Source organism: Ixodes scapularis, unplaced genomic scaffold, assembly GCF_016920785.2.
Source record: "Ixodes scapularis isolate PalLabHiFi unplaced genomic scaffold, ASM1692078v2 PGA_scaffold12__126_contigs__length_90152505, whole genome shotgun sequence".
In the NCBI taxonomy this organism is placed as follows: Eukaryota; Metazoa; Arthropoda; class Arachnida; order Ixodida; family Ixodidae; genus Ixodes; species Ixodes scapularis.
This window is the reverse complement of record NW_024609838.1, coordinates 77263103-77277999: the sequence shown is the minus strand read 5'-3', so window position 1 is coordinate 77277999 and position 14897 is coordinate 77263103. Positions and strand designations below refer to the sequence as shown.

General features: G+C 48.7%; 1 pseudogene; it reads right to left on the bottom strand.

Moving 5' to 3' along the window:
- LOC115317509 overlaps positions 1 to 14897 on the bottom strand; it is a 30525-nt pseudogene that overhangs the window by 15144 nt on the left and 484 nt on the right.

The following is a 14897-nucleotide window of genomic DNA, read 5'->3' as shown; positions in this document are numbered from 1 at the left end:
GTGGTAGATGATTCGGTGTTTTCTAAAAAAATTTTTTTTTTCTAAAGGTGTGGTGGTCGAATATTCAGGGATGGGCATTGAGTCGGGATGTTAAGGTAAAAATTTCATCCACATGCCGGGATTCATGTGCCTTGTCCCCCTAGCGAGGGGGACAAGGCCTTCAAAATTTTGGGTTCGCAAAAGGGGTGCATCAGTATTGACGTCTCATTTTACATCATTCGTCTCAATTTAAAACGCACTATAAATGACATGCCTGAGATTCGTTTGGGTGTACTTCCTCCCAGCAAGTATATGGTTCTGTTTCAAAAAGGTCTAATCTGATGTTGACCGCTCCTCAGGTCTCCACCGACGATTTATCAGGATGAGACCCGACCGGGACACTAGGGAGGAATGGCTTAAGCGAGGGAGGTGTGTGTTTCATTTGCTATGCCTTTTGGCGTGCACATTATGTTTGTTATGTTTTTTTAGATTCCTGCAGAGTTCGGTTTCAACTATTGTAAAATACCGAGCATGCGCCCAGGTCGCAGAAGCGCCTACCCTCTGATTCGGAACGATCCGCAAATAAGCAAAGGGCATACCAGACACCCATCCACCTGTTTTGAGCCATGCTCAAAATATTGAAAGAGCACATCAAGCGTCAGGTGCTGTGGCGCCTTTGCCACAATAGCGCCAGTCGCAGGGCTGACAGATCCGTGACTGGCGCAAGCCATGGCATGGCCTTTGGGAACCAGGGAATTGAGATTAAAGAAGTAGCGCAGAAATTGGAGGCAAGTGGTGAAGGTGAGCAGAGTTAACAGAAAACAAGGATGAAGGGAGTTCCGTCGCATGAGGCATCTGTGTCCCGTGCATGTAATTTTGAGTGTGCTGTAGGTGGCTACCCAAAAAAATTGTTACTTGGACGTAACTAATCGCAAACCTCTCTTGCAGTTTCCATGGCCCACAAGCCAGCCGGCGCCAGTTCGTTCTCGTTCAAAGGTGAGGATTCTAGATTTTCTAGATTGCTCTGAAGCAGCAATACTGAAGCCAGAGAAGCGGTACGGCATATTTAATTGACAGAACAACTGGGAACGCTTTCACTGAAGCTTGTTTTGCTGCAATACACGTGTGTATTGCAGCAAAACAAGCTTCAGTGAAAGCGTCCCTACTCGTTCTGAGCTCCGTCAATTAAAGGTGCCGTACCTGTTGTCTGTCTGGCTTCAGTGTTGTTGTAGGCGACAAAACGTGTGCCCAGTTTTGTCACAAGAGGCATATTATGTCACGGACATGTAATTTTGAATTTATCGGGCTTAGTGTGCTGTAGGTGGGTGGTCAACGAAATTGATACTTGGACGCAGCTAATCGCAAATCTTTCTGGCAGTTTCCACAGCCTAAGAGCCAGCAGGTCACCAGGTCCCAGTTTGCTTTTCTTCAAAGGTGAGAATTCCAGATTCCCGAAGGAGGAATACTGAAGCCATATGACCGGTGCAGCATTTTTAATTGACGGAGCTCAGAACGACTGGGAGCTCCTGCATTGAAGCTTATTTTTCTGTAATACAAGCGGGCGACATTGACACGTGCCCAGTTACGTCGCAAGAGGATATCTATGTCCCGCACATGTAATTTTGAATCTTTCAGACTTAGTGTAGTTTACGTGGCTACTCAAAGTAACTGCTACTTGGACGCAACTAACCGCAAATCTCTCTTCCAGTTTCCACGGCCTACAAGCAAGCAAGCACCAGTTCGTTTTTCCTCAAAGGTGAGCATTCCAGATACTCTAGTTAGGTGCGAAGCAGGAATAGTGAAGCCAGAAGAGAGGATACGTATATTTAATTGACTGAGTTCAGAATGACCTGTGGCAGTGGCATTGAAGCTTATTTTTCCACAATCAAACGCAGACATAATTTTGAATCTACCCGCTTGGTGAAGGATTGCTACTTGTCGCGAACTAATCACAAATTTTTATTTTGCAGTTTCTATATAACTACAGCTAGCAGGTGCTGTTTTCATTAAGGTGAGGATTTCACATTCTGTTTTCAAACATCAAGTTTTTGAATGAGAGTCCTAAACAATTAACTTTCTTTTGCAGTAAATGCCAGATCCTCCAGTTCAGGAATATGTTAAATATATTTGGTATGGATAAGTCCAGTGTTTTGCTTCTTTATTCACAATTTCACAACAGCAACATTTTTTTTAATTTATCACTCAGAAATACACACAAGAAGAGACTGCGTTGCAGAGAAATGTTGCGCTGAACGTGATATTCCAACTCGTATATAGTTTCATTGGTAGCCGATATAATATATTGGATTCCAATATCCATAATACGCTGAGTATATTGGAATCGTAAACCCTTATTGGATCCCCATACGACACATGGGGATCCAATAAGGGTTTATACGGTATTGGATTCCAATATTTTCAGCGTATTATGGATATTGGAATCCCATAACAAATCCTTATTGTAATACAATACAATAAATGTAATGTTTTCCAATACACTGTCTATATTGTATTGCAATACAATAAAAAGATATTGTTTACCAATATCCATAATACGCTGTTTATATTGGGGTTTTCCAATAGGGAACGCGTGAAAGACATAGGAGCCTGCTGTTCACTGAAAATAGTGATTTTTTAAATAAGTTATAAACGGAAGAATCAGATCAGCTGAGGTATTGTGCATTGATCTTTCGTGTGACATCTTGATTTTGACAAGTTCGGTGACGAAGAAAGAAGATCAAGTGGGTCATTTGATCGGATAGCAGCCTTCATCAAAAAGGAGTTTTGAAATGTACCCAGAGGCGAGTACCGCATCTTGGTCTCACAGCCAGTCCGATTTAGTGGGCAAATTAGCCCCTATTTAGGTCAACGTGCTGCAAAGATAGAAAAATCATATCTTCAGAGGAATAGTGTTTTTGGAGCTCGCCGATTCCAAACTTAAAATAATTCGAATGGTGTGCATGCCTTCACCACCCAAATGAGTTCGTCGCATGTTCATGGAATTTAGTTCTGTCATGCTTGTATACAGCGCAAGGCTCGTTATATTGAGCACATGTTTAAGTCCTTTATAATTTCATAGATTCGTTCTCCTGAAAATATTAGCCTAAAATGACGCGTACATAGTACCGCATATGTTGCATTTTTTGTTTTATTTTTGATGGGGCCCGAAATTTTCCTCTTCAAACACTCAGTACATAACGTGTTTTCGTGTTTCTTTGGAGTAACGCAAACGTCGCGAAGTAATTAATCGAATTATTTTTACAGGGAGGAATTTGTAACGGCAATCCATTACTTTCTAGGCCAAGCAATTGTAACTGTAATTAATTACTCTATTGAAGGAACGGGCGCAAGTCTGGGTGCATCGGCGTGCATGCGGTGGGTGTTAGCCCAGGTTCGAGCACACGCGCGCCTTAGGGTTTCACAGCCAAAGGTTTGAAAGAGAGGTTATACAATCGTCTCGTACGCCGCAAAGGGCTTAGACGTAAACGTTCTCTCTCCCTCGCTGAGCTCTCCGAACGAGATCACGTTCTAGCGCCCCGAGCTTTCCAGTTAGGGCTAGACGACCTTGGCGGATAACCCGTTCGTCGTTCCTCCTGCCCTGTCGCCTTCTTTCGAATTTTTCCGCTTTCGGTCACCCCCCCACCTTCCCTTCCCTATTCTTTCTTCGAATTTCCCTCACTCCTTCCGTAAATCGCCCTCCCCGGGATGGGGAGCCGGCGAGCGGGCGGACGTCGGTTTATGTGTGGCGATGGGACATGTGGTGGTTCTGTGGTTCTGTTAGCGTAATTTCTCGCGGGATATAAAGTCTTTAATCTCTTTATTTTTTTTTCAATATAAATAACCTAGGTTCAGCGGTGAGCACAAGGCAGACAAAGGTGTAGCCGATGGAGCGGTAGTTGTCTCGTCTTGCAGGCGGCGAGATTTTTTAGCGATCTTTATGTTGTGTTAACGTAACTCCATGAAAAAACCAGGCTGATAAGCATCACGCTGTGTAAATATCCCCAAACCAAGTTTTACCGCCAAGTCAAAACAGAACTTAAGTCATTTTGTACAGCGTTGAATTCTCCATTGGTGTTCATGGGTTTTTCAAGATTCCTGCTGCGGTTTTTTGATTTTTGAGCGGTCAACATTGATGCGGATCCCCCCTAAGTGCAGTACGTGATTGAAATAAAATAATGCGTATTCGTGAACTTGTTTTCTGTGTGATCAATTCAGTGCTAAAAAAAACATCAAAAATACCTCTTGAAGTCGTTCGCAACGCCCTCAGCCGGCGCGGAGATGCATTATGGGACACTCTCTCGAAAACGACGGACGGGTGGAGATTCCTTGCTCTCTTGTTTCATCATGTAGCCAAAGTAAAGAGGGAGGCGAGGCGAGGCAGCGCGTTGCCTTCTGGGGTTGGGAAACTGACTCTTGAAACTTGGGCCGCTAGCGTCCACCGAGATTGAAAGGTAACGCAAAACATTGTCTGAAATGGAGAAGAGAAATTTTTTCTAACCCGTGCCCTTTCCCTCTCAAAAGTACTCTTTCCCCACGCTTCAATTGGATTGGGCGCGACACGTGACCGTTGCCTTCTTATGATCCCGCGCGATTCGCTGGTCTGCTAGAAACCAACGCCGTCACTGGGTGAGGCGTAGCGGTGGCTCCGTTGCTTACGGCCCGGCCGTTTTTTGTTTTTTTTTGCTTTTTTTTTTATTACCAGGATCTGAACGACAACGCGATGCCATCATGGCATGCATAGGATTGCACAAACAACATTGCGAAAGAAGACCGTTTTTGCCGTCTCGAAGGGAAAAAATGATCTTCAGCGACGAACACGATTGTGTTTTAGTAACTCGTTTTGGCTCTCCCGCTACGCTATACACGAACTCGACTCTGTGACGTCACGGCGCGGTGGTGACCCGTCGGTCGCACTTCCGTTCTGGGGCTGTGGGCAGAAGACCCCATTCCAGACGTGTATTCCTGCGTTGTTTTGAAAGGAACCAGACAAAAACCTGCCTTCTCGTCAAAACGCCTCAACTGGAGCCGTACCAAAAGTGTCGAGAAAGGTTTGAAGGTCAGTTTCACGTGTTCGGTTCGGCCGAGAATCTGGATATGTGCCGTGAAAAGGGAAAAGCAGGCGCCGTCGGACAACGATTGCTTGGGCGGGAAACACTTTGGGTTGAATTCACGGATACCTGTGGTCATGAGATTTATATGTTTTGTTCCAACATAAACGCCAGAAACCCACCAAGTTGTGCGGACCACCTGCGGACTACGTTCAGTAGCTCTTCAAGTTCAAACAACCGCCTGATCGTTCGAAATGTCGTCTGCTGTTTCAAACGTTTCTGCTTGTCGTGTGCCCTCTTAGACGACGCCGGCTCGTAGACGAAATGTTGGCCCGGTACTTGCGATAAGAAGTAAGTGCAGGCCTCAAGAGACTTATATTTGAAGGTTGGTAAGCAAGCTCGGTGTAAACAATATATAGACCGACACGCTGTTTACAAACAAGCCCGCGTTTGCCCACACCAGGTGTGGGCACTGCGCATGCGCAGAAACCAAATTCGGAAGGAGTGAAGCGTGTGCGCACGCGCCGTGCCGTCGACAGCGCCACCGCAGCTGCGTGACGTCGGGGCCGCGTGTTGGTCTATACAAGGAGATTATCATTGTTACCAGTGACCATCACCGATGCCTAATCCGCTTAGTCCGATTCTGCTTGCGATTTTCAGTACTGACGTCGACCATCTCAGCTACGGTTCACGCTTTTGCAGCCCGAGCGGCGTCGCGACTTAAAATTGCGAGCGAAATCTCATTATGCGAATCAGGCAATAGCGTACATACTGCGGCGTCCACGCGGAATGAATCGCCACATTTCACATTATTCACGCGAAGTTTTGCTGCGTAACGAGCCTCGGTGATTTCGCTGACACTGCCCAAGATAGTCAGACATCGCCAGAGAGACGTAGAATCAACAATTCGAACGCAAAAAAGGGCAGGGGGACTCACACCGACGCCGACAACGTAGCATTTCAATGGTTGTTTATGGGCGACGGCGAGCTTTTCGCCCACACCCCCATCGCGCATGCGCAGCGCCGATGGCGTCCGCTAGGGGCGCTCCGGTTTGTTTGTAAGCAAATTTGTTTACAAACAAATTTGTGAATTTGTTTGTAAAATATTTCAGATTTAAATATTCTAAGCTTAAATATTAAAACAAAATGGCTAGGTGGCGTAAGCTACCGCCCGATCCAAAGGGCTCAGCCGTATTCATCCATCCATTCATTCAAACATGGGTTGGTGTATATGCTAGAGCGACGACACTACTGCGCATGCGCGCTGCTAGCGGAAACATTGCGGAGCTGCGGAGGCTAGCGGAGGCGCGCTATCAGACCAAAATAGCGAAGTGCATAGCGCGGCGTGCCTGCGTGGCTCTCGTGAGAACGAGTCTTGGCGAGATAAGGGTTGGGAAAGCCAGCGAGGGACGCAATTGAAGATGGCCGCCACGCCACGCCAGTCCGGTCTGCGTGCTTCGCGATCGTGGTTCTGAGGGTTGGGTTATATCTTGCTGCTGCGAGAAGTAGCCGCGACAAATCCGTTCGACGACTGCAACAGGTAGCGATTTATGGCTAGCAAGAAGGAGGTTCTAAATAATAGGAGGGGGCACGTTGCAATATTTCTGAAGCCTAGAAAGTTTAAACAATTTTTGTGGCCAACGTGACCGTAGATCTCTCTGGCAATTGGTGCGCGTGACATGTCACATGCGAGATGGATGGCTCATTGTACTAGGATTCCTTGCAGGCTTGCGCGGGCTCCGTCCAGTATGTTTTTTCAGATCGAAGGCTAGACGTCGAAGCAAACAAGTGGTTGAGGCGGATCACGAGCAGACAACACATCGCTGCTGGTACTATCGGGGAAAAATGAAATGCGAACAGAGGAGCGCGTGGCTCGCGGCACATGCTGCGCCGCCTGGAAGTGAGCCTAGGAGCGAGGGTGCGTGGCCTACTTCGATGTGTTCACGCCCCTGGATTGGCGCTCCCCCAGCTTCGGCAGTGCGCCTCTCAGAGCGCTGAAAGCTGTCACCGCTATCTTTGCCTGCTCGGCGAGTGCGGCGAGCTTCTTTGCACCGCACGCGCTGAGCCAGCAAAGATAGTGGTGATAGCTTTCAGCGCACGAAGAGGCGCACTGCTGAAGCTTGGAGAGCGCAGAGGGAAGGCGCGTTCACACTCTTGCAACCGAGTACGACCGAGAAAGACTTCTTGGGACCAGATGCGCTGAGCGGAGCTGGTCCTAAGAGATCGCAAGAGGCTTAAAAACCGGTTTGGTCTCTCTCGGTCGTACTCGGTTGCAAGAGTGTGAACGGGCCTGGAGAGTCGCGAACAAGTCGAAGTAGGCCGCGCACCCTCGCCCCTAGGCTGGCTTGCAGGCGGCGCAGCCTGTACCGCGAGCCACGCGCTCCTCTGTTCGCATTTCATTTTTCCCCGATAGTACACGGGACCTGTGCACGGGACGATCAGGGCAATCAATGCAATCGCGGCGGAGAAAACGAAGGCCTGGCGTCGTCGGGACACAATTTTCGGCCGGCTGCGGGATGGGCGCTTGCAGCGTGGTTGGCTGCCGCATTCGGACTGGCTTTTCTTTAGCGGGGGTTACCTTTCACCGGTAAGCCCTGGACGTCTAACACACATATAGTTTTACAATAACAGGGATCGGTCAACAATTCTCTTAGATTTCCGACGGTCGCCAAACTGCGAAAACGATGCATTTTGGCCGTTGGTCGCGGCGGTGGCTGGACCCAATCAAAATGGAGCGTGATGTGCTCCGTGCACTCCCAATAGTCATTACAACATCTCCCAACCTCGAGTCAAGTTGAGCTGGTTCGATTTGCCTCGACCGCAATAAAACGTTCCAGTGAACGACCTGCATAGTGGACGTAACAAAAAGAAAAAACCATACGTATTGTAGTGTGATATAACATGAGAGCGATAAGAGCGCAGCTATCATTTGCAGGCGAGCGCGGAAATCATCGCCGTAAATATGCGTAAGTATTGGGCAGGGCCGTATCCAGGAGGAAAGTTTGGGGGTTGGACCCCCCCCCCCCCCCCGAAATATGTTGGAGCCGCTCCCCCCCCCCCCTTTCACTGGGGGCTGGGGAAGGGAGGGGTAATTTCGAAAGAAGCCCGGGGTGGTCTCGATTTCACAACAGTCACTGGATCGGGGGACCCAGTGGAGGACACGCTAGAGTTCCAGCAATGCTGTTAGGGGTGCGCGTGTCCACTATTACTGCTTACCAGAGCCGCGCGAATTCCAGCGCGTCTTCCCCGCGCCCCGAAAACCGCAATGCATACGGCCACGACCGGCCCTCATCCAAACGCCTGCGTGCCATCCCGCTTGTCAGCAGATCCCCTGGCAACTCTCTTCCGCAACCTCATACCACGCTCCGTTCCACCCCCACAGTGGACCGTAGCGGATGCTAGAGACCGTCTTCACCAATCGAGAGCTGAGAGAGAATCACATGACCTTGAATTTCGCATAGCACAGCACAGAGGGTAAGGTGGCACTCGGAGCTGGATTGGCTGGGATGGCTTGTAGCGCCTTCTGCAGTCCATTATAAGGTGACACAGAGGAAATGTTCGCTCTAGCAATAAACACGTGCGTTTGAGGGAAGCTCGTATCGGTTCTCTGTTCGTTAGTCCAACTTCCTAAAACACCGCTTGCGTGCGGCGCCTGAGGGGCTTTGGGGAGCCCGCCGGGGGTATGCGGTGTTTCGCGCGGTGAAAAGAGGATGGAAAGAGAATGACGGAGATTCCTTCCGAGCTCTATAGAGCTTTCCTGCGGCAGTCTCGAATGTAGCGAGTGGGCAAAAAATGCTGAGTCACTGAGCTGTGGAGGCGTGCGCAGTGTCCGATATACCGCACAGCAGATTAACAGCGCATGCTTGGAAGGCGATTCACAGCCCAGCAGACAAACATGGCAGCGGGCAGGAGGGGATTTCTACAAAGGTCTATAGCCGCAGGGGTTCTGAGTCGTCTCGGGACCCTGCAGAGGATGCGCGGGGCTGCGGTTAGGGATCTGGGTCAAGTATGGCTGTATACACTCCGTGCGGGAACTATAGGGGCGCTTTGAAAAACCCGCGCAGCGCCGCTAGCGGAGGAGCTGGCGTTCGACCGTGAGGCGCGTTCACCAGCCCGCGGCGCCCTTTCGCATGCCAAGCTGTGGCGGCGGAAAAACGCGCGGACGAAACTTTTGCTTTTTGAGCCGACATGTTGAGGGTGACGTTGCATGAGTGCTGGGGCAGACCTAAAAAGGGAATTTAGCTGTTCTCCACTTCTTATACATTGAGTTTGAGTCGTTATTAGGTGTAATTTCTCTAGTTGCGATCAAAAAAGGAGTTGGAGCAATGTTCCGAAAAGCAAGACGGCCACCCCCATAATTGCTTTCAGTGGGAAATTAATTTCGCTCATCGCTGTAAACGTAGGACTGCTGGAACGATGATATTGGAGGCGAGTGAGATGTTCACTAAGTTTGTGCACGAAGTGTGCCAAGTTTCATTAAGACAGCAGGTGTGAAAGTTATGTTTCTAACGAATAAAGAAATAAAGCTGTACGGTATATCCAATATTGGACCCAAAATGTTGTGTTATGGCGGGCTTTTCAAAGTGCAGATTTAGGCACACAGGTGCTTGGACTTGACAGTAACATGACACAGCACTTATTATACAAAAAAAGGTGCCATAGGGAAACGAGGTGAAAATTTGGTTTGCGCGGCGTAACTCAATGGGAACCGGTTTTGACCATGAAAAGGCTGTCAAGAGAATACCACTGGTCGGGGGAGGTGGAGACTTTCGGTGTAGGAAGGGACTAGTGGACTGTACTTCCAATTTAAACAACTTTACGAAAGGTGGTTCCAAAGCCGAGAAAACAAAGTTGTCGGCCAACACACGGTTTGGCCGCCAAGGGCTTTTGCGGTCAGCTGTTGTGTAATAACCTGTTGTGCGAGGTGCTGAATTTCGATGCACAGGTACTTTGACATGACCGTCACTTGGCACAACACTTATTATAACAAAAATAGTTGGCATAGCGAAACCAGGTGGAAATTTAGTTTGGGCAGCGTAACTAAATCGGAACCATGGCTTTGACCGTAAAAGGCTGTCAGATAATACCACTCATCGTGGGAGGTGCACACTTTACAAGTAGGAAGGGACCAGTGGACGGTACTTCCAGTTCGGACCACTTTGCGATAGGTCGCTCTAAAGCCGAGAAAAAAAACGTTGTCTAGAGAACTCGGGGTGTCAGCGTTTCCACATCCAAAAGGAGGCTGATCAAGAAAGAAAGCACACCACATAAACTTCCATAACCAAACGCCGATTCTCCAGTGATTCCGAGTTTCATTGTTGTTTTCCTTAGATTTATATTTGTCACTTTTTTTCACCGTTAGAATCTTTCTTCATGAAGTACAGATTACGTGCCATACTTGTCCGGAAATATCATCGACACGTACGATGGGGACGAAACTTCTTTGGAGGGCATTCCTCCAACGAAATTGGCACTGCATACCCGCGAGTGTGGGATGGCATTTCAGTTCGTCCCATCTGCGCTGACACATGTAGGCGTTAGTGGTACGAAAACAAACGCAGAGCGCAAAGCGGCAGTGTAGAATATGTCAGCCGTGCGACACAGTGGCAGACATGATCGGGACACCAAATTTCTCGCGTCGTACGGCACGGCTCTATCGTTGTCGCTGTACCAAAAAACATCGGCGAGGTGAAAAACTGTGAAACTTTGTCTCCACGAGATACTTTGCATAACTATTGAAGCACTTAATGACGCAGCACAGGCAGCTTTTTCATGCTGTGAACCCAGCGCAACCGCACCACTCCGACTTCAATGCGTACCAACGTACGCGGCGTGGTTTCGGTTTCGTTCTCTCTGGGGTTCCCACTGCCTACCTTGGGTACCGGCCGCGCGGCGGCGCGCCAGTCGCGTCGCACGGAGTGTATATATTTTTCATGTTCTCTTACCCCCGCTTGCCTCTCACCAAAGCCATGTTTACTGGGGAGAAGTTTTGGAAAATAAATAAATTTTGTCCTAAGCTGGAAGCATGTGTATGTATGCGTGCGTTTGTGTGTGCGTGTGCGTGCGCATGCGCCCACGTGTGTGTGTTTGTGTGTGTGTCGTAGGCCCCCTATGTTATTCTTTCATCGACAACCTGGAGACCCCTGTCCTTACTCCGTTCCTTTTCTCCCTGTATCCTTCCTTCCTTCCTGAACGTTCCCCACGGAGCCATCAAGACGCCGCCACCACTAGCCTTGACAGCGCACCCAACGACGTGTATGTGTCGAGTGAGACGTTGCAGGCCGGCCGTCTGGTGTGCAGCCAGCGTGCTAGACTATTTTGTCTGTTTTCTGGCCTCCTCTTTTTTCCTCTTCTTGGTCTAGCGAAGCAGCAACCCTACATATTGCGGGAGAGGACGAGACTCTTCATCAGTCTCGACCATGGTGCATGTGAAACATTTAGTTGTTCGCTATTATTAATAATAGGCCGATCATATGCTCCCCCCTCCCCTCCCCGAAGGTATTTTTTGTGTACGGCCCTGGCCCAACCTGTCGGGTCGACATAGTTACGCAATCATGTGTATATATAGTTTATCTTGCTTTGGCCACTGTAGTAATTAGTGGCGCGGAGATCAAAAGGAATACTCCCCGCAGATGCATTGTACATTATCCAAAACACACCAACAGGCAATCGTTACAGCGCTGGTGTTCTAGGTTGAATTCTATCGTTTTCAGGATGGTAATGCTCTGTGAAAACATAATTCATTTACTTTACAGTTGAGGGTACATGACGAAGCCCAGCAGCTGTAGAATCGGTCGGCTGGGCGCGGGCCACAGTTTCTAGGTGTGATGGCTGATAAATCAAACACTTCAACACCACGCTCCCTGCTACCCATAGCCATCAACAACGAGATGGTCACGTGCTGTAGTCACGTTCGCCCGATAAGTGAGGAGGGTAAGGAGGAAGACGAGCATGGCTTGTGGAGGCTACACGGCTGATGTCATGCCCCGTCCCCCTCCTCCCCTTCTAATCTCCTTGGCAAACATGCTAAATACGGCCACAGAAAAAAAAAGTAGCTTTGCAGTTCGTGGTGTTGCGAGCGAAGGGTGCGGCCGCCTGCTCGGCCGCTTTATCGTGAGGACAAAACTGACCAAGGAAGCGAGCGAGCAGGAAAATATGAGGGATTTCCGTGGCGTTTCACTTTCGGTGAACAGCACAACAGGGGAGCAACAGTAATTGCCAATATTTATAGAGATTTTTTTCGGTGGCTTTGGCGCTTGACTGATATCTTATTAGCTTCGACAGCTTGGTCCCCCAGTTGTATTCAACTACAAACATAATAGTCATTTACTTACAAAAGAAGCAACGAGGATCACGTTATTCAATACAGAACAAAATATTCTATTTAGAAAACGACGTTAAGAAAGTTATTGCGAAGAATTGCTTTAGAGTACTGTTTTACACGAGTCTAGTGTCCCGAAAGATCCGCTAGTGGCGTTGCGTTAGCTTTCGTAACGCTGTAGTCCGTAAAGGGTTGCGAACGTGGTGGTTTCGCTACGCCACATAGAACGGAGGTCGTAGCGGCTAGCGGATAGCGCGACGGGAGTGACTGAATGATATACTAAAACACTCGAATGGCTCAAGCGGATCGGCCGGAAAAGTTTCGACTGCCTCCGGCGGGGGACTTTGCCAGGTAAGTCATTGTAAAACTCTGAATCGTATTACCTGTCTCTTTCGGTCTCGCCGATGAAAATCGACTAATAAGAGCTTGAGACGAGATAAACCCGGAACAAAATTACCGGCACGAAGAACTTTGGCACGTCTTTTCCCGCGTATCTGCTAATGAAAGCTGACTCGCTCGCTTGTTCTGAGTCGGCAGAATTAGGAACACTTCATGAGAGACTGAAGTGCCACTAGAATAAAGAGGGTTGTAGTGTTACCAGGAGCATATTGCGTCAGTGAAAGAAGAGTCACCAACGATCGAGAAACTCAGAATTTTGTTGTTCAACATATTTCCGCGAGCGATGCTTCACAGGTGGCAACTAAAAATATGCGATGCTGCATTTATTGTCAGGTTCACTTCGCGAACGATAAGTTTCAGCCAGTGATCTTGGCAAAGACTGGGCTCAGGAAACTCAAGCCATTTCATATTTCTTCATTTTTTCCTTTCATTTTTCACACCGACCTCTTCCGACCGTGCAATATTTTGCCTTGTAATAATATATATTTTCTGGTCTTCAACTTTTGTGATTTGTCATCTGTGATTAATAAAACATTATTCATTGACAAAGAAAACAATTTTCTATTGTCTTTTTAAGGCCTTGCTGAAAGATCTATCCTTCCTCATATGTGGCTCATGCAGTAACGCACGCCCGCGGGTGTGCGGCAAAGCGTATGTGCCTTGCAAGTGAACTCAAGGGCTTACCTTGCGCGTGAGGACGTCAAAACAATATCTCGAAACAGAGTAAAGCGCGAGACACATGCGCGAGAAATCCATCCGATCCGACGTCCTATCCGGCAATACGACTGGCTGATCCGAAAAATTTGGTCGCTTCAGACGTCGGATCGGCGATCGGCTTGCGTCCAACGTGCCAGATAGTTTCGCACGGCGGACGGACTGTCGGAAGCGTCCAGCCAATGACAGCACAGCTAGCGCGAACGTCATGATGAGGTACGGGTCTGGCGGGGCAAACGAGAAAACGGGACGGGCGACGGAAAGCCGGACGCGTGGATCCCGCTGACCCATTCGAAAAGATGGTCCCGGCAAAGAATGCACGCGCTAGCGAGAACAAGCTCCTAACTTCGCTTGTGCGAGCTAAACCGTCAATCTGGGACCAGAGATCTATGACGCCGACCTCCGCTGGAGTGCTTGGAAGTTCGATCTCCTGGGCGGAGCCGAACGGATCGTCGTGTCGCATGCAAGGTCGGAAGCGTGTGTCTCAAACTGTCGGATTGGACGATTCTGCCGTCCATGGGTCTCGCGCTTAAAGGAACGGTGCAAGAAATTTTGTACTTTGCGCAAATACCACATGGAACGGATCCCTGACGTTAATGACCTATGAAACACGCGTTCGTTTTTCACCCCACGCAATAGAAGTCCCAGAAAAAATTAGAGGAAAACGAGCAGCATTCACCTTTTCAACTCGCAGCCAGAACAAGCGGCCACAAGATCTGGAGCCGATTATATGCCGCCAATGTTGATCACAGCCACGCGCTGGGTTTGGCAAAGCACAGGACACGCGCTGAGTTCCAGATATTGTTGTGGCTCGGCTATTGCCGTCGTTGCAGCGATTGGACATGGGCCCCCTACCCGAATGTTTCTCGAGCTAGTAATTATCCCGAGCCCCAATCGAGTGCCCACGCAATGCTCGGGTCCAATCTATGAACCGCTTTCGAATATCGTCATTGGGGGTGTACTGCGATCCCCACCTGCGTTAACTGACGTGCAAGGTGATATGGGCAAAAACCTCGAGACACGTTTTCCCGGTTTGGTTATCCTGCTGTCCTTTTAACAGACCAGGCTACTTACTACACCAGCACTGTATGCGGAAATTGTTGTGAGATTCTCGGTATCAAATACAAGTGTACTTCCCCTTATCACCACCAGGTCAATATCAGAGTAAGATTAAATTGCAAACTCCGGGCAATGCAAATTTTGTAAACTAACCAACACCATGACTGAGACTCTTATATCCCAGACACGGCCTTCGCTGTCCATACCACAAAAACCCGAACCACGGGATTCACAGCGGCACGATTGAATTTTGGTCGGGAACTAGGAGTACCCATGGGAAACAAAATAGAACTTGCCCCAGATGCTCACCCACACCAATCACACTCAATGTTTGCGCAAAGACTCTGGGATAATATCCGAAATACAGTGACAATTGC